The sequence below is a fragment of the Chanodichthys erythropterus genome, chromosome 17 (genome assembly GCF_024489055.1).
Source record: "Chanodichthys erythropterus isolate Z2021 chromosome 17, ASM2448905v1, whole genome shotgun sequence".
In the NCBI taxonomy this organism is placed as follows: domain Eukaryota; kingdom Metazoa; phylum Chordata; class Actinopteri; order Cypriniformes; family Xenocyprididae; genus Chanodichthys; species Chanodichthys erythropterus.
Genome location: NC_090237.1, coordinates 18,734,539 through 18,756,543, shown reverse-complemented (window position 1 = coordinate 18,756,543; position 22,005 = coordinate 18,734,539). Strand labels below are relative to the sequence as shown.

The 22,005-nt window shown below is 39.4% G+C and overlaps 1 protein-coding gene across 2 annotated transcripts in view; it reads right to left on the bottom strand.

Annotated features, from left to right (window-relative positions):
- The window catches only part of rtn4rl1b (reticulon 4 receptor-like 1b), a 226,541-nt gene that overhangs the window by 158,700 nt on the left and 45,836 nt on the right, over positions 1 to 22,005 (bottom strand). Inside the window, exon 2 of one of the 2 annotated variants that reach the window (XM_067365645.1) lies at positions 15,318 to 15,438. The exons of the other annotated variant lie outside the window; for it this stretch is intronic. The gene's annotated coding sequence lies outside the window, so the exon portion shown is untranslated. The remainder of the gene's footprint in view (positions 1 to 15,317; positions 15,439 to 22,005) is intronic. 2 annotated transcript variants of the gene reach the window in all.

Below are 22,005 nucleotides of genomic sequence, written 5' to 3'. Positions count from 1 at the left end.
TCCTTAAAAACAGCAATGTTCTGGTTCTTAGCACTGTTTGCCTTGTTTTATTCTTTCGGTGAGCAGATTGTGCCACCATCCAATCACATTCTTCCAGTTCCCCTTGTACGCGCAAGAGTGACAGGCACAGGCTCTGTAGTGGGCTTCAAAGTACTAGCGAAAACTGCATGCAAGTTTTTTTTTCCTCCTTTTTGAAATGCTTCCTGTTTGGCATGGCCAACGTGCTTAGGCTGCAAAACAAATTGACTAAGCCCTGGACTTGTTGCATCATGCACGCCTGTGTGTGTAGAACGATTTTTCTATTCTGTCTGTGAATGCAGATAACACTGATTCTTGGGCCTTCACCATGCTGTCTTGCTAACCTCTTCTTGTTTTGTGTTTGTTTTATGTCTAATTAGTCATAAAATGTCAGTACATCCCTAACCTGCCGAGCTCCGGATCTCTGGCCAATTACCATAAGAGGTTTCAAGAGCATGGATGCTTCATGTAGCTGGAAATCTCAAAACAACTCAAAGTCATTTACTTGGTGATGTAACATGATGGGTGGCAACAGTAATACAACAATTAGCAAATCCTGCTGTAGGCATAGGGTTGTAGGGTTGGGGGTTAGGCATGTAAAGTTAGGAATTTTAGAGGTGGATGTTTCTGGTGCAGACTTTTTTTTTTTTTTTTTTTTTACAGAATAATGGTTAGGTTTTGTTAACGGTTCTTGCACATGCATTATCTACATATGCGGATGGGAACACCATACTAATAGACTGACAGTGTTTCTAAAACTGTAATTCAGTGGCACCACTATTCAATCTACAGGATAAAACATAAAGTGGGACTGTAGTCCAATTCCCAGAATGAATGATTCAAGAACTGTTTCTTTTTAGTGAATGATAAGTATGACCAGTGTAATCCAACCAATCTCAGAATGACTTTTATGAGTTCATTCTTTTAGTGAATCAAGACCATAAGTACAACCAGTGTAGTCCAACCAAACTCTGAATGACTCTTATGAGTCAATTATTTTTAGTGAATCAAGACCATAAGCACAATATAACTCCACTTTTAGACATACACTCGCTAGTCTCGCATAGCCAGACCTTCAGACTGTCGGCAGAAGGTCTCTATCGCAGCTTTCATTGGCCAAGGACCGCCCAGAGGCCGTTTGACTGACATGTAATGCAACCAATCTCATTCGTTTTGTTCTGCATCATGTTTAGGGGCATGCAAATGTAAAGTTGATGTCCCTAAAATAACACACCAGCGTGTGAATAATAAATTATTCATTCAATAACGTGCAAGTTTACTGCAACAATGGAGCCGCAAACTTCACAAACATTTAAAATTCAGCGTTTAGTTGATCCTGGTAAGCGCTAATTCATCACAGTTGTAAACACGACGGCTTTCTTCTTCTACGAGCCGGTTTGGCGTCACAGCATTTGTTTCCAGGCGGACTGTTAAAAAAAGGGGCACACACATCTCCCGGACATCCTGTAGAATTCAACCAACCAGATGACGAATGCAAAACTCCTGAAGTGTTTCTAGATAAGATATGCCATATGCATTAGACGTTCAGCCAATGGATTATACACTCGCAAACTTTCCTGAGCACTTCCCCTCAAGGGAATCCCCACCATTTTGAAGTGCGTTCAACTCTGTCAAGTGTTCAATGGAAGTTTATTTGGATAGACCCTCGACCCTTCGATTTTGACCAAGAGAGTGAGTCTACTCAATATATACAGTACACGCAGGGTTGCCAGGTTTTCACAACAAAATCCGCCCAATTGCTACTCAAAACTAGCCCAATCGCGTTTCAGGGGGAGTCCCCCAGTAAAAATCAGGTTCCGGGGGTAAAATCCACTTTTTTGGCGGTGTTCTGTCTGTGTTTTCAACGTTATGTAAAGGGGGCGCTATTACACGACTTCTGAAAGAGTACTGAATCAATAAAACAATATTCTGGGGGCCATGAAAGTTTTGAAAAAATTATAAAAAAAAGCTAATGGTGGCTGGCAACTTAAAAAAAAAAAAAAAAAAAAAAAAAAAAACTGGCAGGGAAAGCACATAAGGGAAAGTTTTTTTGTTTGTTTTTACACAGTTCTAGCCTATTGTATTGTTATCATTTGTGTATTTTTTAATATTTTATATTTAATATAAATATATTAATATTAAATATTTGTTTATATTCTTGACATTCTACAAATTCTTGAATAAATAGCTCTCTGTTTTCTTATGTTTATGACTTACTGTTGTGTTGTACTCAAGGTTCATAAGACATAAATCAGTGTAATGAGTGGATGTGTTGTAATAGCCTTTTTTATAAAATATGTGAATGAATCAAAAGTTATTTAAAAGTACTGTACATAGTCAAGGCCAACTACACACACTATGACTGTATGTGTAAGGCCAAATTGTATGTAAACATCTATGAAAACAAATCTAAATCTCTAAAGATTACACTTTGGAGAGACTCTTTTATGGTTTAATAGTCACATTTTCAGTCAAGGCCAGAATCACACTCACATTTAGCATTTTATTCTCCCCATTCTATCAGCACCACAAGCCAAACACCTCTGGCTCCAACTGGAAGACAATAGCGGAGATCCTGTGAAAGGGTTGTGGGGTAAAATTACCGGCTACAAATTGGCAGCGCTCTGGCAGTTCTGTCTCTGCTGCTGTGCCGACAGACAGTCACCTGTGTCTGCCCGGGCTTATCTTCACAATGAATGGAGATGATAGGAGATCAGAGCCAGTGGTGGAATATCAACAGCAGTCAGTCTGCACTGCCAGTGCTGTTAATCTGCTAAAGGTCAGACAAAGCCTTCAGGCTGATCACACTGAGAGTGGCTGGCTCTCTGATCAGATTCACCACCACAGAGGGATAGAGAAAGAGAAAGACCACATGCTTATGATGACTATCGGACCCCAGAGGCTCTGTATTGTGTGGGGGGGTTTTCAGTTCAACCTACACTAACAGGTATTCTGGACTAGAATCTCACCGGAGCTGGACGAGGGATTTGATCGAGTCCTTATGACAGAAGGTTCTTCCTAAAGGTTAGATACACTGAGTGGGGGGAATTTGCTGAATTAATCAAGCCAACATATGCCCACCTATAGTGTCAGGTGTCTTAGCACAAGAAATCATGCAAATACGTATCTTATTTGGAGGTTTGTGATTGAAATTTGTGCAAATGTTGTTGTTTAGCGAAATAGCCCATGTGTTTATGGGCACACAAACCCATGTGTGTGTTTTGAAATAACCTTGCTGCAGCAACCAAAAGTACAGATGGGCCGTGTGTGCCCCAGTGCCCACGGTTCAGGCAGGTACAGCACACACACAGGCTTTTGAAAGGCAGAGATAGTGATGCCACCATAGCCAGCATGACAAACTGCTACACACCCATCCATAACAAATACACATCCCTGAAATATATCTCAGAGACCTTTCTGCATGGAAAAATACACTCTGTGCCAATCCCAAGGGCAAAAAAAAAAAAAAAAAAAAAAGAGCTTTTAGACGCTCTGAGATATTGGCTATCTGAAATTGTATCTGTGTACTTTGTATCTGTGTCTATGCCTCAGCTACTTTAGCTTTAGATGACCAAATGTGCTCTACATGTAGGATGTAAGACAAATATAAAGTATTCCTCCAAAATGAACAGTCTGTTTATGTATGCGTGAGTGACGTTGATCAATGTTTTGATTTGATTTTAGAGTGAATAAACGTTTCAGTTTCAATCTGTTTATCACGCAAAGTGATTGTGTTGCTTCAGAAAACATACAGTAGCCTATATCAGTTGAGTCGTAGGCCCATGGACATCTTATATTCTTTTTGTACCTTGAAAGTTTTGGGTCTCATTGGCCAAGTACACACTGTGCGTTTCAGGAGTGACAATCGTATTTAAATGCGGGAGTGAATCCCCTAAAATAATTATCATTACCTGTGTGTACGAAACACGATGAACTCTTGGAAACCAGCTTAGCGACGTTCTGGCGTCTCGCATGTTTGCTATGTGATAAGTAATATTACAATGACAAAACACACGCAATTTAAACACAGTCAACGGAGGCGTCATGTTTTATGGTCACTCATTATAAGCATTTTTGGGCTTGTTGTTTAAGCTTGGCTCATAAAGCACTCGGGTTTAAAGCAATCAAGTTATTAAAGTGAGCAGACACAATTTGCGATATTTTGCTCTTATTTTCAGCATAAAGCATTTGGATTTATTTCGGTTTACTATGGGCTTGTTCTTGTTCGCTGATTTTTCCCCCCATCGGTTTTCTTGTGATTCACCGCACATACTGAAGACACATCTCCAATGCATGTTAAAAAAACATCATTAAAGGGTTAGTTCACCCAAAAATTAAATTATGTCATCTCACCCTCATGTCGTTCTACACCTGTAAGACACTTCAAAACACAAATTACATATTTTTGATGAAATCCAATGGCTCAGTGAGGCCTCTATTGCCAGCAATGTCACTGGACCTCTCAAGATCCAGAAAGGTACTAAAGACATATTTAAAACAGTTCATGTGAGTACAGTGGTCCTACTTTGATATTATAAAGTGACAAGAATGATTTTTGTGCACCAGAAAAACAAAATAACGACTTTTCAACAATATCTAGTGACGGCCAATTTCAAAACACTGCTTTACGAATCGTTTGTTTCAAATCAGTGGTTTGGATTGCATAAACGAAGCTTCGTTTACTGAAATCATGTGACTTTGGCGCTCTGAACCACTGTCTTTTAGTACCTTTCTGGATCTTGTGAGGTTCAGTGACATTGCTGACAATAGAGGCCTCAAGATAGCTGTCATTCTTCATAATATTTTCTTTTGTGCTTTGCAGAAAAAAGAAAGACAGTAGTTCGGAACGACATGAGGTCAGTGAATGGTCACAATGATTTAAATGATTTCATTTTTGGGTGAATTATCCCATTAAGGAATATTCTGTCTTCACTATAAGTTATAACTTTTTTTTTGCCATAACAACAGATCATTATAAACCCCAAAACATCTCTAAAACATTATGATTGAAACAGCTTTTGAAATGTAAGTGCTTTTATTAAATTATATATTTTTGCTTTTAAAGCAAAATTCACTTTCATTTTAAGTGACTCACCATAACCTTTTGGGATGGGGTCAAAATAATTTTGCCATAAATGCTGTCGATTTAGCTTAACTTGTACTGAACCCGGGAATATTCCTTTAAACACAAGTGTTGTTCACTGCTCAGAAAGCTCAATTTAGAGAGATACAGTCAAAACAGCCTCTTCGCTTTATTAGATAATGGCTACAGATGATTACTCTGTAATTACGTAGACCACACACTCGAATGAATACACAACACTTGTGCAGTATGTAAGGAGCAGGGCAGTATTTCATAGTGGAGCTCTTTCATTTCTAAAATTGATGTCAATAATCACATTCCAAAAGCTGAAATCATGCACAGTTCATTTTTTCGAATGCATCCTAATTGCATCGTTTTCGTAATAACTTTGCTAGAATAAGAAACGAAAGAGGGTTCATTTTAAACAGCGCTGTTGTGTTGACTTGATGCATTTCAAATTGTGTGTGATAAACACACACACATTCACCCCCCACTGAAATCCACTCTCCCACACACACACAGTCTGCCCGACAGCATGTACCGTCTATCACAGCAGCATACTCTGAAATAGCGCTCAAAGAAAAACAAGTTTTCTGATGAGCACACTCAGCTGCCAAGTGTACAGGCCCTTGAGCTCTGGCTAATGCCACACAACTGTAAGCCTCTCTCTGAAACTGAAACAATGACATATAAATAACTTGACTTCGATAGAAATAGAAAAAAAAAAAGAAGAAATGTGAAACCATGCAGGACCGAGAAGACAGTCCTGCAAAGCACTCTGACTCCATCCTATGCAATTATCACAGTGTGGGTCGAATCTATTAAGTAATAGGCTCTATTGGACGTTCACAGTCAAACTGGACTGACTAGTTCATGTTAAAGCCATTACAGACCCAGTATCCGATAATTCCCAAGGCAGATGTGAACTAAACTCTCAAGGCAATGCTACAAACTTGATTATATTTTTCAGTAGCATGACAGCAGTTCAGAATACAGTAGCTTTTCCATTAACAAACTACTTTCCCCCCAACAGTTTAAGTTTCTACATTTTTAAATGTCATGAGTGATGGTTTCTCTAAATAAAACCCTTATTTCTAGTCTGGGATCGCGTAGAATGCTTTGAAGCTGCACTGAAACTGTAATTTTGACCTTCAACCATTTGGAGGCTATTGAAGTCCACTATATGCAGAAAAATCCTGGAGTGTTTTCATCAAAAACCTTAATTTCTTTTCGACTGAAGAAAGAAAGACATGAACATCTTGGATGACATGGGGGTGAGTAAATTATCAGGAAATTTTAATTTGAAAGTGAACTAATCCTTTAATGTAATTTTAATATAAGCTGCAGTCTGTAAGTTTTGCCACTTTGTCGCCATCTCTGTTTGAAACCTGCAATTGCAGTTATTTGCGTAATTATCATCTTTAAGTGGGTTGTGCATTGGCACGACTCCTCAGCATGGATGAATCTAATGTTTATTGTCAGTCACCGCACCGGTGTGGATATTGTACTTCCGAATCACAGATTCTACATCTTGGAAGTATGACCAAAATAAGAATTTTCACGCTGCATTCACAAGGGGGCGTCAGCGTCAACGCTTGATGGAGGGCGTGTCTGAAGCTTGTGTTGACATGACCGTTATAGTGATAACAGCCAATCACATTACTTTCCAGTGTTGCACGAATGGAATTGACTAGCAACTGCTCTAGGGTATTTGCATAGGCTGATCTGATTGGATGACGCCTGCGTTGGTGCTTGAAAAGTTGAGAAATCATCAACTTCTGGCACTTGCAACACGAGTGAAGCAACGCGACAGAACCCACATTTCAGTTCGGCAACGCACGACGTCACCCATTCAAAGTAAATGAGAAGCGTTAACGCCACCAATGCAGCGTAAGTAACATGTTTGCCATTTTTGTTCTGACCAACTGAGGAAAAAAAGTATTACAATAAATCGCGCTGCCAGTGGTGAATTAAATCTAACGATCGCTTAGCTCGGATCACGTCAAACCGTGCAAATTATTATTATTATTATTGTTATACTTAGTTCTCAAATTGTTAATGTTAAAAACAACAGCATTTTGTGACTGTGTATATAGTGTGTATTAGCATTACCTGTAAATTTCAATTTCTGTAGCCACTGCAGTCCGAAGTCTTTTGCTTTTGACTACGGGTGAATGTCCAGTTGTCACTGATGATTGTCATTTGGACCCTTCTGGATTACAATCCGCAATCAAAATGATAAGTTTAATTATTGCAGCTACTGTGAGAAAAGGCTATAAATGATCCTCCACATGCCATATAGCCTACTAGGTGGGACTCCTTCTTTATGTAAACAGATGTGACATGATGACGCAAAGACAAACGGCTGCATGCTCGAATTTCCTGCGGAAACCCACCAGTACCACCCAAATTAGAAAACATTATTACATGCTTACTAGTGATTGGAAGTTCGGATCATTTTACTGACTCGGACTTTTGAGTCTCGTTCAACAAAATGAACGAATCTTTTTTCGAGTCATTTCGTTCATTTTAGCAAAATGTAATTAAAATGTTACGTGTTACTTCCCCAACACATCTACTACTTATGCAAACGTTGATCCCACTACAAACAATACAAAACTACAATGCTATAAGATTCAGAAATGATTAATTCATTCTTTACCTGGGTCTTCAGTTTATGACAAGCTGATTAAGCTCACCTCACCTCTTGTCTGACAAGTCTTCGGGTTTAAGTCATTCCTTAATGACGTGACAGGCAGTCCCATGCTAAACCAATGCAGCCCGTTAGAGAATTGATTAGTTCATTTCATGAGTCTTTCGGGTTTTTGAGTCGTTCCTTAAACACGTGACAGACCCATACACTAAGCCAATGCATTCTGAGCCGGAAAGAGAATTGATTAGTTCGCTTCATGAGTCTTTCGGGTTTGTGAGTCACGTGACAGACCCATACGCTATTTCTGACATTTCTGTCACTGTTTTTGTTACTGTTTCTTGAGGATCTGTGGTGTGTTATTATAAATAAATAAAGCCCTGTTATAAATAAAGTATTGATTAATTTATCTTTTTGACTGTCTATCTGTAAATAAACACTAGGCTATATAATAATATAATAATCCAAGCCTATAATACAAAGTATTTATAGCCTAGTTTGTTCATTTTTACTCCAATTTTGAGTTTGCTGTTATAATAATTGCTTTTCCTAGTCAGACTTGACATATTAGTCTAATATATGTATAAGAAGATTGCTCAAAAAGGACATAGTGACATAAAATAAAAGCAAATAACATTCTGAATTTGAATTATTAATGTTAGTTTAAGACATCAAGGTTATGATAACTTCAGCTTTAACAGTTGTAACACAAACTCAAACAAAACTGGAGAGTTACGTTATTTACTAATAAATATAATGTGCTTGGGTCACACAGCATAGCGTATGGGTCTGTCACATCATTAAGGAAGGACTCAAAAACCCGAAAGACTCATAAAAAGAACTAATCAATTCTCTTTCCGGCTCAGAATGTATTGGTAGCGTATGGGTCTGTCACGTGATTAAGGAACGGCTCAAAACCCGAAAGACTCATGAAATGAACTAATCAATTGAATCATCAGGTGAACTACTACTAGCAGTACAGAACCTGTAGAATATTGCACATGCGCGAGAATCACCCCCCGAGACGACGCGTCTTTCCCGAGTCACATTAAAGATTCGTTCAAAATGAACGAATCGTTCAAGAACGACACATCACTAATGCTTACCGTTCTGAATTGAGCTAAGGTAAGGAGATAGTTTTGAACACTGGCTGGTTATGTACTTGCTGAAAAATTGATTGTGGATCATTTTTAACCAAAAAAAGTTATGGATTGCAGCTTTAATGTCATCACGTTAAAGGTCCAATAGGACATTTTCAAAGAGGCTAGCAATAGCAAGCTATCTTTCAAATCACAACATCCCACCCTCCCTTCAGAGCGCGCTCCAAAGCCACGCTGCCTCAGAAACACGAGCACACACACACAGCTACTCTCGGCAAAGCGTCACAAGAGACTGTGTTAAACTACCTCATATCTCAAAGCACATAACATTACAAATAATAATAAAAGTAAACAACTTGGAGAGCTTGTACCTGACTGCTGCAGATTCATTTCGGTGTTGATGCTGTTGACATTGAAACACAATTCCGAGTCTGAGGACGTGAACAGCTTCGGTTAGAATGTAACTGGTTGCCATCTCTTAATTACGGTAGTTTTTGCATGAATGCAGCATAAGCTTGTTATTTTGATTCGGTATAGGAACTATAAAAGGTGTCTGCTGTTTTGGTTGCGGTGACTGTGACTGAGGTCGGTCTACATAAACACTGCATAACATGAAACGCGCTTATGATGTATGATGTCTGTACCTTTAAGGGGTAAGCTAAAACTGTAGCCTTCCCTCACACTGGACGGGATACACTAGGGTAAGATTTTCATGTCAACACAAGGGCCAAATGCTCGATGTGGCTTTTGTTTTCAGACAGAAGCTAAACCCACAATAAAGATAAAAAAGACCATTAGTCGAATTTGTTCCGCCTGCCAGCTTACATTCACGAATCCTCCGCCCGCTTTCATGGGCACGACAACCCCGTCACCCCTTTGATGTGGTTGCAGAGCAGTCAGGGTGTTGATGGAGAGGAGATCAGTTCAAACCATCCCAGCACTGGCACTGTTATTAATAGTCTCCAAGCTGACATTCAGCCAAACAAAGGGCACGTGGAGAATAGACTGCTGATGGAGTGGATATAGAGACAGGCTGGTGTCAGTTGCCTTGGTGTTCGTGTTTGAACAAGGTTTGTGTGTGTGTGTTGCATGTTAATTCACTCCAAAGTAAAGTGATTCTCATTGTCTTTGAAGATGTCAGGAGGAGATGAAAGAGATCTCTCATGCTCCCTCTCTCTCTTTCTATTTGCACATATCCCAACACTGACATGCTGGCTGCAGCACTGTGTTCTTTATTGAGGGTTTTGTATAAGGGACTGTCTGCACTCACTTTGGCCCGCAATAGAGATGCACAAAAAAAATACATATTTTCAAATCTTTTCAAGTCATTTGACCCTAATCAGATGCATTTCTTAAGAGGTGTTTACTCAGACATTCAAAAATACGTGTGAAAACAGTTCGTTTTCCCATTGTTTTTAGTTATAGTTTTTGTCTTTTGACACAAATATCCTTTACATGTAGTCACTATTTTATCAGGTCAGATTTATTAAAGGGTTAGTTCACCCAAAAATGAAAATTCTGTCATTAATTACTCACCCTCATGTCGTTCCACACCCGTAAGACCTTCATTCATCTTCGGAACACAAATTAAGATATTTTTTGATCAAATCCAATGGCTCAGTGAGGCCTCCATTGACTGAAAGATAATTAACACTTTCAAATGCCCAGAAAGCTACTAAAGACATATTTAAATCAGTTCATGTGACTACAGTGGTTTAACCTTAATGTTATAAAGCGACGAGATAATGACTTAATAATAATGATTTTATCCAACATCTAGCGATCTAGTGATGGGCGATTTCAAAACACTGCTTCATGAAGCTTCGCAGCTTTACGAATCTTTTGTTTCGAATCAGTGGTTCAGAGCGTGTATCAAACTTTGATACATGCTCCAATCCACTGATTCAAAACAAAATATTTGTAAAGCTTCGAAGCTTCATGAGGCAGTGTTTTGAAATCGCCCATCACTAGATACAAAAAGTATTCTCGTCGCTTCATAACATTAAGGTTGAATCACTGTAGTCACATTAACTGTTTTAAATATGCTTTTATAAGCTTTCTGGGCATTTTAAAGTGTTAATTATATTGCTGTCAATGGAAGCCTCTCTGAGCCATCGGATTTTATAAAAAATATCTTAATTTGTGTTCCGAGGACGACCAAAAGTCTTACAGGCGTGCAATGACATGAGGGTGAGGAATTAATGACAGAATTTTCATTTTTGGGTGAACTAACCCATTCTTTTTAGTCCATTTTAGTTGACAGAAAACTGTATGACTTTCTTTCTTTCTGGAGCACAAGATAAGATATTTTGAATTATTATTATTTTTATTTTTTTTTAATAATGAATAATGAATAATGAATAATGAAAGGCAAAATATCTTTTGTCTTCCGAAGAAGAAAGTCATAAAAAAAGCTCACTTACAGACAAAACTAGTCAACCATCCCTTATAAGGTGTCTCTCAAGGTATTTTTAAGAGATACTTCTCACCTTAAAACTGGCAACAGAGTCCACAGGCTTTGCAAAAACCAGCCCACTCTTTCGGTTAGGCAACACAAAAACACCATTCTTGTGTTGTATGAGCCACAATTAGCACGTTCACCCTTGCCACTTTGGATTCACGCCCACTTCTCGGCACATAAACAGAGGAGGAAGAAATTTGAATAGGCCTGTTCTTTACTTCAAATCGTGCCTTGAGTGTCGCCGGTTGTGTGTGCTTTGTCACTTTCTCTCCTGCACGATCTCTCTCGGGGGCCAAATCTTAATGGGGAGAAAAAGCCGGTTTTGGCATGCTGTGTTGCACTAATGCTGGGCCAGACATTTGAATTCAGAAGCAGTGCCAGTCAGAATGGTGCAATGGAGAGCAATAGATGGAATCAGATTTAAGCCTCTCATCCACTTGCCCAACAAACTGCCGGACCATACGGCATTCTGGACCGGCAGAGTACAATTGGCCGGCTCGGGTAATGCGGATTCTCATTACCGAGTTACTTTAAGGAGAGGCAGACTTGACGCATTACACAGGCAGAGCCTACGCTTATTGCAGAGTGTTTAATTCTCTTTTTGCAGCCGTGCTGGTCAATACGCCAGTATCAGTTCCTCCATTTCTCATTCGCTCCCTTTATTTATCTCACATATTGGAAAAAGGAATATCATGTAACAACATTAGCTGCAACAATACTGTAGCTACCAGGTGCAGGTTAACAGTTTCTCTGCTCTCATTTCTATAGGTCCTCAGGTCATTAAGAATGACAGTGTGCTGTTTCTAAGTCCATCAAAACAGAGCTTAATTCACCAATCTGTCTGCCTTTTGTCAAGCCAAAAAGGCGATCATTAATGCCCATATCTCGCTCACCACGTTCCAATGAGGATCTGGTGACTACAGACGCTGTGATGAGAGACACAGTAGCAGTGGTCATGTTCGTTTTGTCTCTTAATAAGCTCTGCTGATGAAACCCTGCATGGAGCTGTGCTGAGCTGAGCAGCACAAAACTTAGAGAAGTACCAAAGGGGACTGCATTTGGCCTCCTGGGGTCATTTAATGGCTATACCGATTGAACGGATGACAAAGAGGAAATGCATATAATGCCATAATGGGCTCCAGCTGCTAAAATGGCTTCTTCGACTTCTAATTTCTGGCTAGCTGCTTTTCAGAGGCTCTGCTTGTTCTCTAGACCCTACCTGGTGCTTAAATAATTTATTCTCCAACCTACAGAATACTGCTACTCTCTGCATTTGAAACATCCTGGTGTTCCACTGCAGGGTTCATAATGCAGATCCAACAGGAAGACTCTTCCAAGGTCAATTAAAACCAAGAGGCTTCGTAGCAGAGGAGAGCTGGTTAGCATTAATCATCATATTGCTTTTCAGGCATTTCTGCCCCCATTCCCAGACCAATGAGTAAAAAGAGATGCCCAGGGAAATCAGGTGCTGGATACAAAACAGCCATAGATAACCCTGCTGGACAATACAGCTCACACTGGCAGCTTTGTTTTTGAACATGGTAATTTGGACCAGCAACAAACCGACTAGCATCTGGTCATTCAAGGTGTTTCTGGAGTGTTTGGTTTTTGGAGATGGCTTTGACCAGCTAGAAACCAGCCACATTCTTAAACACTTCTGAAAGCTTAAGATGGGTTTTTTCAACAGGAAAGGAATGAGTCATTCTATCTATCTATCTTTCTATCTTTCTATCTTTCTATCTTTCTATCTATCTATCTATCTATCTATCTATCTATCTATCTATCTATCTATCTATCTATCTATCTATCTATCTATCTATCTATCTATCTATCTGTCTGTCTGTCTGTCTGTCTGTCTGTCTGTGTATCTGTTTGTCTGTCATCTATCTATCTATCTATCTATCTATCTATCTATCTATCTATCTATCTATCTATCTATCTATCTATCTATCTATCTATCTGTCTGTCTGTCTGTCTGTCTGTCTGTCTATCTATCTATCTGTGTGTCTGTTTGTCTGTCATTCTATCTATCTATCTATCTATCTATCTATCTATCTATCTATCTATCTATCTATCTATCTATCTATCTATCTATCTATCTATCTATCTATCTATCTATCTATCTATCTATCTATCTATCTATCTATCTGTCTGTCTGTCTGTCTGTCTGTCTGTGTGTCTAGTGCTAGTTGTCTTCCTTAACTTTTTTTTTTTTTTTTTCAAAATCTTCAAACAAGGCTTTATCAAGCTTTCAAGTTATAATTAAAGTTATATGAATCTTCAGTTTAATTTTATTTTAATTCTACTTGATTTCAAATTAGTTGCAATTCATTTTCAGTATTTTTCAATTCAAATTCAGGATTAAAAGGCATTCTCTATTCACTGAATGGCGCACAAACCTGCAGTAGAGGGCAGAAAGCTGACAGTATACCATGGCGGTATTATTCAGTATCGCACCTGTCACAGGATCACGGATTCACAGCTAGGTCTCTTAGGGCCTGGTGATATAGCAAAGAAAATTGTGTTGTTGTGGTTTAGCAGGCCTAGCGGGGAGCTCTGTGAGCGGATGCCTCACCAGCTAGTATGGTTTTATGGAACGGCGGTCCTCTCCCTGGAGGCTGTGTGGTGTGAGCAGCAAACACAGTGTTAATTGAGAGGGAACTCACATAGCTGTTGCTCAGCAGGTGTGATGGGGAGAGGAGCTATTGGAAAATGGGTGATCTTGTATTTCAGATCTCAGGTTTGTTTTTAAAGTCTTGAAATGAAGACAGCCATGGAGTCTGGGGAAAAATACATCTCTTTCTTGATATTTTGTCAATGTTGAATTGGACTCCAAAGCACATTTTTTACAGAGACTATGTTAGAAATACATTAGAGGTTTGTAAGCTGGCAATACATTTTTAGTGTGTTGCCTTTTGAACCGCATCCAATACAAGAAAGAAAAACAAGTATTTCTGTGGCTCATAGTCTAGACAAATTTCTCTTTAAAACACTGTCTAACTGACTTTCCATTAATCCTACAAGATGTTTTTTTGTCCTCTTAGAAGATTTCGATTGAACACATGATGGTGGTTCGCAAATTCCTCTAAAAGCCCCGGCCATAAAATAGCTCCTCTGAGGTGCTCAAACACTAATCCACATTTAAATTAGCTATTAAATATGATCAAAGACTATTAAATCAATTTCCAAACTCAGTGTTCGCAAATGTACCTTCAACAAGCCGCTCGCTTCTGTAATAAGGTAGACGTATCTGTGTGTGAAATCAGATAATTACGGCAGAATGGAGCGGTCTCGCTTTAATTAAAGCGCAGCAAGAACACGCCCTGGCTGATGGAGGGGGCGGCTGCAGAGGTCAGGTTGTGCAGACTTAGCAGTTAAACCTGTGTCTTACCCCACGCTGCTCACAGCACAGGTGACCTTATCAGCAACTTAATTGGAAGCAAGTTTTGATCTCCTCTGAGGATTAATTCGGGGCCGCATTACAGCTTGTCAAACAACAGGCTATTTTCAATTAATACAAAATTAATCTTTGATGTTGTGGCCGCGTGTTTTAGCAATGTGAGCGTGGCATTTTTCTCATGTCCTGTTTGTAGTGTGCACTAGAAGAAGGGTAGTAATTATTCCACTACAGCAGTTCCCGACAGAGCGGGAGTGGAATATACAACTGTGTTGTATGCTGTTCTGAAGTGCTGAGTTTATGGCAGTAGATAACGTTGCGACAGTGACATTATTTAGCATCGCGGGGGGGAAATGATCACATTAAAGGCACATTGCGTGAGGAGCCTCAATCCATTGAGCATTATGTGAATGAAAACCAGCCATGTGGTCCTCAATTATTAAATGTGTTGTAATAAAATGTTAAAATAAATCTGGTGGCGGATTGCTGCGCTATGATGTTTCTGTCTCAGGGATGCTCAGCAACTTTATAAATGCTATTCTTCAGGGGGATGCTGGGAGCACACACAAAGAGGTAAATGGTTGTGCTTGTTGAAGAGAGAAGATGACCTTGGACTCTGGCAGGATATAAACTGGTCCTGCTGGGTCCTCAGAGAAGAGCATTTGGGCCTGGGTGGAAGCCAGTGCTGCACAAACCAGTCCCCATTGAACTGCAAAGTGATTCTGTTGGCTAAAAGAAATTAATGGGTAAGAACCTAATGGATAAAATACTACAAATGGTATGTTGTCTTAACTATGTGAATATGCCAATTAATGGCTTAAATTAGGTCACATATCATATTTAATATCATGAAACTATAAACTGTCAAATTAAACATTTAGTTTCTTGCTCTTTTCTATGTAGCCTGCAAGCTAACCCATTAGCATACTGCTACTCACCCAGCACTCAGTATACTGCTAGCTTGCTAGCTTGTTATATACTCTACATAAGTTACTGTTTGTTATATTTATTAGGCAGTACAACTGTTTTCAACATTGATGTCAATAAGTAAAGTTTCCTGAGGACCAAATCAGTATATTGTAGCTTTGCATGACCAGCTTTGCCATCACTGGCACATTTTTGATCAAATAAATGCAGCCTTGGTGAGCATATGGGATTTCTTTCAAAAATCTTACTGACCACAAACTTTAGAAAGGTATATAAAGTATATATAAAATAACCTAAACGTTTATTAGTATTATTTAATAATTGCTTAAGGAAAACAAGATCAATATGGAATCCATGTCCTAAAATGAAAAACGTATTTGTTTCGCTAGTTTATCAGGATAACATGGCACATTTTTGAGCAGACATCAGAAGTGGCTACCATGTGGGGTCCAAGGGGGGTAGAATCTTGCTCAACACTGCTGAACATCTTGCTTTCAGTTTCTCCATCAAAATCTTTCCATGTTTTTTCCATATTTCTATCTCTTTCTGTGTTCCCTAGTGTGGTTCCTCTAGAGGTTTGGTGGTCTATTAATAGCAGGCCAATGCAGGGAAAATTTGCCCAGCTCAGTGTGGCTCTGCCTCTGAAGCAGACATAGTGAAGCTTAGTGTGGTGCCGTCCTATACAGTTCAAGTGTCTTGCATTCCTCAGGGCCGAGCCGTGTCGGTACAGGCATGGGCATTAGCCCATTAGAGCTGCCTTTGTTGGTGGGTTTGGATGTAGCAGTGCACCAGTCCAAATCGACCATGGCCATTTTGGCATCCAAACTGGCACTGTATCACTGTTTAAACATGTAAATGGATCAAATATGCACACAAATCTGCATTATCAAGGCAGTTATTGCAATAAACAAAGTTACTGGATCATTTGATACATTCCAGATTAAACCTCATCTCTATTAGAGGCAAAGGGATGTAAATTCACTACAAGAAAAACCCAGATATCCATGGCTGAGCAATTGCATTCGGCAAGCGATTAGTTCGTAATTGCCTGTGTTAAGAGGTTATCGTGTCGGAGCATGCATTGTGTAGTATACTCTGGTACAAATAATGAAGGGGTTTACTTAAGGTACATGCTGAGGCCGAAAAAGAGAAGCAGTCTGAATAGAGCTCACCGATGCCCTGGGATCAGCCCAATGTGTGCAGCGGTGGCTCAGCTTGCATTTGTGATTCGGTAATTTTGGGGGAAAGGATGAAGTACTCTGAGTGCTTGATTGTTGCAGTTTAAAATTAATTGTTTTTTTTTTTCTTGTCTATTATTTTGCCCCCAACCTCTTTAGAATTTTGCTGTAGAGACAAAGAAAGGGAGAGAAACCGAGAGGTTCAAGGGTGTAATTTTTCTTCCACTTAGTGTCACAGGTGACAAGAGGAATGCTGGGTAGGATAATGATGCCCAATGGGCTGAGTGAAAATACAGAGGATAATTTCTCGCACTGTTTTATTACAGAAATGCATCTGGGGTTACAGAGTTCTGCGCAGTGATGTACAAATGAGTGAGTGAGGGAGAGAGAGCAGAAAATCGTACCTATCTTTTGGCATATTGTATGTAAACAGGGGCAAGACACCCTATATACATCTGTTTTTGATTGAATATGTAAAGGATAATGTACAGCCGGTCATTAGGCATGGATGTGCAGCCAACAAATCTGCAGCAACTGTGTGATGCTATTATGGCAATATGGGCAAAAATCTCTGAGGAATGTTTCCAGCACCTTGTTGAATCTATGCCATGAAGAATTAAGGCAGCTCTGAAGACAAAACGGGGTCCAACCTGCTACTAGCAAGGTGTACCTAATAAAGCGGCCGGTGGGTTTTTATATTGTGTCAGTTATACAACATTTTAGCACAGAATGCCACAACTGACCAATCAGAAATATCAGAATCCAAAAGTATTCCAGAGAGCCGTGTAATAATGTGTGTGTGTGTGTGTTCTGGCATATGTGGTTTGTTGAGGACACAAATGTGTTTAATGACATGGGTATTACAATGTAAACACGGTTTATGAGGACACTTCCTGTGTCCTCACAAACCAAATGGCTTAAAAAACATACTAAACTGTGTTTTTTTTTTTTTTTTTTATTATTATTAAAAATATGCAGCAAGTTTTCTGTGATGGGTAGGTTTAGGGGTAGGGTTAGTGTAGGGGGATAGAATGTACAGTTTATGCAGTATAAAAACCATTATGCCTATGGAGAGTCCCCGTAAACCACGTATACCAATGTAAAGGATAATGTACAGTCAGCCGGTCATTAGGCATGGATGTGCAGCTGACAAATCTGCAGCAACTGCTTGATGCTATTATGTCAATATGGACCAAAATCTCTGAGGAATGTTTCCAGCACCTTGTTGAATCTATGCCATGAAGAATTAAAAGGTTAGTTTGCTTCAGAATGAAAATTTCCTGATAATTTACTCATCCCCATGTCATCCAAGATGTTCATGTCTTTCTTTCTTCAGTCAAAAATAAATTAAGGATTTTGAGGAAAACATTCCAGAATTTTTCTCCATATAGTGGACTTCAGTGCCGGGTTGAAGGTCAAAATTGCCATTTCAGTGCAGCTTCAAAGGGCTCTATGTGATCCCAGGCGAGGAATAAGGGTCTTGTATAGCGAAACGATCTTTCATTTTTTTGAAAAAATAAATAAAAATGTATATACTTTTTAATCACAAATGCTTGTCTTGCACTGCTCTGCAATGCGCCATGCATTATGTTGAAAGGTAGAAGGTAGAAGTACTGCAGTAGGGGTAATTTTCTCCTCCAACTACAAAATCGTCCAATATCATTGTTTTACCTTTTTTTTTTTTTTGTAATGGGGGTTTGGCTTAATCTTCGCACATTCGCTTTGTAGACACTGGATCGGTACTTCCGCCTACATCACACATGACCTTTATAACGTGATTACGTAATGCACAGAGCTAGTGCAAGATGAGCATTTGTGGTTAAAAAGTATATAAATGTTGTTTTTTTTAGACCGATCATTTCGCTGGATATGACCCTTATTCCTCGTTTAGAGCCCTTTGAAGCTGCATTGAAACTGCAATTTGGACCTTCCACCCGATGAACCCCACTGAAGTCCACTATATGGAGAAGAATCCTGGAATGTTTTCCTCAAAAAACGTAATTTCTTTTCGACTGAAGAAAGAAAGACATGCACATCTTGGATGACATGGGGGTGAGGTAATTATCAGTAAATTTTCATTCTGAAGTGAATTAATCCTTTAAGGCAGTTCTGAAGACAAAACAGAGTCCAACCTGGCACTAGCAAGATGTACCTAATAAAGCGGGCGATGAGTTGTCAATTATATAACATTTTAGCACAGAATGCCACAACTGACCAATCAGAAACCAAAAGTATAGTAGCACTATGATGTGTGCATGTCTGTGTATTTAAGGTGGTACATTATTCTGAGGGGCTTGAAGATAATATGTGTCTCAGCCTATGGGTCATCTGGTACAAGACACAGAGGGCTCAGTCATTGATCAGGTGGGCTGGCAGATTAGCTCAAGAACACTTGCTTGATTAAATGCCAGCAGAACCACCTCCTCCCTCTGTCTGTCTGTTTCAGCCTTTCTCACACACACATTTTCACTCCCTCTCCGTGATTCGCAATATCCTGTAACTGTCAAACACAGATCTTTGAATTACCTGCCCACGCGTATCTCTTCAGTGTTTTGACGTACTGCATTATGAGGTAAACACAAAATATTATTTAAAACAAATGGCATAAAGAGTGCCGTGGATGATTTATAAACCGCCCATTTACTAATAGTCATTAGAAGTGAGATTTTCGGGGGTCAAGCTGTGCAATCAATGCTGTTTTGTGCGTTGATTGCTGCTGATTACTGAATGAATAGCTGTTACCAATCAAAGGGTTTGGAGAGGGTCTCACCCTAAACAGTAAGATTCGCCCCTGGCAACTCCCTGGTGTGCCTGGAGAAGCGGCTTCATAGTCATCAGAAATGAAAGAGTATTTTGGGAAAATTGCTTTTGGTGATTGAGGCGAATCATTTTTAATACCCTGCAAGTATCAAACAAACAGATGAAAAGAACCCTGCAAATAATAACAAATGTCTTGGTTTGTTTGAAGTGCATGCTTTGATTACCTGTGATTGTATTCTTTCTTTACTCCCGTACCTCTCCCTCGCTTTATTGCTCTCTCTCTCTCTCTCTCTCTCTCTCTCTCTCGGTTCTGTCCTGCCTCACTCCTTTCACATTCCGCCCACATACTCACTTTTTCCGTGAAAATCTCCCGCCGGTGTGCATGCGTGCGTTTATGTGATTGTTGGTGTGTGTATTTTCTTTGCATGGACTTTTTTCATCATCACTGTGGCTACATATTGCCTGTTTTTATCACGACTGTGGGCAGCTGCACATCCTCTCGCTGCTGCATGCTTCAAAAAATCCATTACGGCGGATCAGGAAGCAGAGGTCCGTGGATTCAGGCCTGGTGCCCAGGAGCTTACAGTGGGGAGGGAATGGGATTTCTATGCATACTGTAACCCTGTTGACTTTACTGAGCATTGGAAGACTACAGCCTCACATGTGAAGTTCACCGGGCTGAGTCGCTTTTTTACTCGGTGGCAGTGTATGTGACGCTATACGCAATGGGGAGCTGGCAAAATGTGCGCTCGAGACGCTTCACCCCCTTCCTCTTTTTAGTACTGTCACGTTGCAAATGATCTAGGAAGCGAGTGGATTACAAAGAGAGAGAGAGAGGGAATGTTTGAAGTGTTCCACATAGACCTGATTAGACAACATAACCGCACACTCAAGCTGCATGTCTCACTCTCAGAATATGTAACATCCATCCTCTGTTTTTTCCTTAAAAATACCCAGCAGAGGTGGTATACTGTCTGGCTGCACCATTTATTGATTCATAAATCAATCAATCAATCACTCAATCAATCAATCAATCAATCAATCAATCAATCAATCAATCAATCAATCAATCAATCAATCGGTTTAAATCGGATTCACAAGCTCTAATTCAGTTTGATTCTGATTCTATTTTTCCATTTTGCTTACATATGTACAAAACATATACAGGGCAGTGTTTCAGACTGATTCAAAATGGTAACTTGGCTTTTGGAGATATATTCATTACAGTTTTCTCAGTCGCTTTGGTACATTTCTTGAATCATCCTTAAGATTTACAAACCAGTAAGAGCATTTCTCAAAACGATTTGTACAAACAGCACCACACATTTGATTGCCTGCAAAGGCCTGTAACCTGCTCAAAATCCTTAGTTCATCTCCCAAAATTAAGCATTTATGTCAATGAACATATCAGTACCATCAGAATGACAAGTCCTTGTGTCATTGTTCACAAACAAGATAGTCAAAATGCATAGCCATGTGGTCAATATAACTGTACGCTGTCAGTATATTCAGATATAAACTATGGCTACGATTTTGATGACATTGAAAATGCACAAGACTGCATATTATCTGTATGGCATATATATATTTCAACAGTACAAATGTTACTCTATGAGTAGGGTGACCAGACGTCCCGTTTTTCCCGGGACAGTCCCGTATTTCAGCTCTATTTTTAGTGTCCCGACTTATTAAGAAAAAAATAATGTTTTGTCCCGTATTTCATCTTTCAACTGGGTGATGGAGTTCTGTCACACAAGAACAGCCTAATCAATTCGTCATAGAACAAAGTTACCATTCAATCACAATTCGTTATCGATTAGTGAAGGCGGGATAGGCGGAATCACGCTGAATAACGCAGACCAGAAGCCTCTCTCTCACGCACTCTCTCTCTCTCTTTCGCGCGATCAGTTCTCCTCGCGCCTGAATGGTCAAATGCACACATAGTTTTTCAAAATGTCCATCGTGTGGAGTATCTCACATAAATACAGTCGGTTAAGTGGACGTAAACAGGTGGGTAAAAACAGGAAATGTGTCAGTAGCCTATATTACATCCATGGATTCGGTCTTAAAGGGACAGTAGCCTAATTAAATATTTGTCAGTATATTCAAATGTGAAAAAACAAGTTTAATCTCTGTCGTATTTGTTGTATTGTTTGTAACTTGTTTGTAAATTTCTTTTTATATAACAATATATAACAAATATTTATATCTACACTGCCCTCCAAAAGTTTGGAAACGCCCTAGAAAAGTGGGGTTTTGGACAATATTGGCATGAATCCTTTTTAATTTGTGATAATTTTGCACTGGTAAGGGACAACACAAATTATAAAAACAGATTTTATTACATAAACAGTTTATACATAGAAAAAAACTTAAATTTTTGATTCATCAAAATATCCAGCATTAGCAGCTATCTGACCTAAACTGGGTT